We start from the raw sequence: 1,981 nt of genomic DNA on the forward strand, positions 1-1,981 counted from the left end.
AGGTCCTGTTTTTGTTCTACCCCAGCCAGCGACAGTGCCCAGGGCTCTGATGTGTCTCTCACGGCTTGAAAAGGTGAGATTCTTGGGGTCTAGAGTGGGGGGGGGGAGGGCAGAGGGGAAAGGCCTGGGTAATGGAGATTCTTTGATTGTAACGTTTCGAGTGTGTGGTGGGCTGTTCAGAGTGTCATCACTTACCATGACTGACTTGAATTTGTTCATGACTGTTGTTTTCTGTAGCTTGAGACAATTGTCTTGTGTGGGACTGAGATGCAAGATTTCTTCACATCTCCCTTTTGTGACTTCAAGAGACTCTGGCATCTCTTTCTGCAAAGGCATCTGAATGTGTCTGCGTCCCTGTTAGCATAATGTGAGGAGGTGGAGGGACAGCCCACCCCTGTGTCCACCGTGACCCCTGTTCCCATGCTGACCTGTGTTTCCTCCCCAGTCATCTTTCCTGTTCCAGAGAGGTAGGGTTGGATGTCTCCATCTCAGTCTCAACTTTATGTGCACTGAGCTGCAACCTCTTACTTCCCTACTGAAAATAAGAATCTGAATAGAAATTTGTTTTCTCAAATATCTGCTATGAGAGGTTGACAGATTAATTAAATAAGTCAAATTCGAGAACCTGAGAGAGCAAATAAAGACCTGAGAACCTTCCAGAATCTGCATGTTCCCTGTGCTGAGTCTGTTGCAGGTGGGGGTGGAGAAGGCAGTGAGGAGCCCAGTGTGGACTGGGCCTGTGTCTAGTTGCTGTTCAGTTCTTCGTGGGCTTTATGTGGTCAGTCCTCAGCTGGGTCACCTTCACTGCTCCGTCGTCCTTGTCCCTTCAGTGGGAACTTGTCCAGTGGGAGCTGTGACCACAGAGGCTCAGACATCACCCACGGCGGTCCCTGCACACGGGGGTCTCTGTGCATTCTGAGACAAATTTTCAGAGCCATTCACCTCCTGCCCTGCTTCTAGAGCTTCTCTTCTGCTCTGCTTTCCTGCCCTCTCTCCCTGCCCTGGTTCTAGTGATCTTGGTGCTGAATCCAACCCCAACTCATGAATCTATAAAGCAGAGTCTAATTTAGACTTACATTTGTCTCTGAAATTGGACCCATCATCAAGGACTGTTATTTCCTGAAGAGAGAACCTGGTTGTGAGTTGCAGTGTGCGGGGGTGGGGGGTGCGGGGGGCGTTGCTGTAGAAAGAGGGATGGGGGAGAGAGAACACACAAGCAGCACTGCTGAGAAAAACATAGGCGGCCTCTATCTCAGTGTGAGGGGACCTTGTGCTGTAGCTGCCACAAAATGGCATTTGGCCTGAGGCTATGTTAATAAAGATACTGCCTTTAGAATAGGGAGGTGCTCTACAGTGATCATTCATTCAACTGACCTTTGTCGTTGGCCAGACATAGGACAGAATTGTTCTGCATCTGGGGAATATCACTGAAGTAAAATCAGAAAAATCTCTGGCCTTTTGTAGGGTATGTTCCAGTGGGAAGAGGCAGATGATAGATACACTGTAACCAGAGTAAGGCAGGAAAGTTCTAGAAAGTGGTAAGTACTGTGAGGCAGGTGATTCAGGATGTGGGCAGTGGGGACAGGGAAGGTGGCTGTTGTGCTGGGTGGTCAGTGTGTGCCTTGTTGCAAAGGTGACCTTTGAGGAAGGATTTGAGGGACATGAGGATGTCTGGGGAAGTTCTTTCCAGACAGAGGAACCTCCAGTCCAAATGCACTATGGCAGGAAAGTGTCTGTGTTCCCACAAGAGCAAGGAGGCCAGGAGGGCTGGACAGAGAGAAACTGAGGTGAGATTAGAGGTGTGGCCAGAGCAGGTGGGCTTGAGGGGAATGGGGTTGGATCTGACCTTTGGTCTGAGTGGGATGAAGAGCCAGAGGACAGTTTTGAGCAGAAGAGGGCCATGATATAACTTCTCTTTTAAAAGGATCTCTGACTGCTGTGCTGAGAACAGAATTGAGAGCTGAGGGACGAGGGAGGCAGA

The 1,981-nt window shown here is 49.7% G+C and overlaps 1 protein-coding gene across 1 annotated transcript in view; it reads left to right on the forward strand.

Moving 5' to 3' along the window:
• LOC105533269 (class I histocompatibility antigen, Gogo-OKO alpha chain) overlaps nt 1-662 on the forward strand; it is a 10,950-nt gene extending 10,288 nt beyond the window's left edge. The window contains exon 7 of the mRNA XM_011971659.1: nt 238-662. The gene's annotated coding sequence lies outside the window, so the exon portion shown is untranslated. The remainder of the gene's footprint in view (nt 1-237) is intronic.
• The last annotated feature ends 1,319 nt before the right edge of the window (nt 663-1,981 follow it).

The sequence above is a fragment of the Mandrillus leucophaeus genome, unplaced genomic scaffold, assembly GCF_000951045.1.
Source record: "Mandrillus leucophaeus isolate KB7577 unplaced genomic scaffold, Mleu.le_1.0 Scaffold1234, whole genome shotgun sequence".
Lineage (NCBI taxonomy): Eukaryota > Metazoa > Chordata > Mammalia > Primates > Cercopithecidae > Mandrillus > Mandrillus leucophaeus.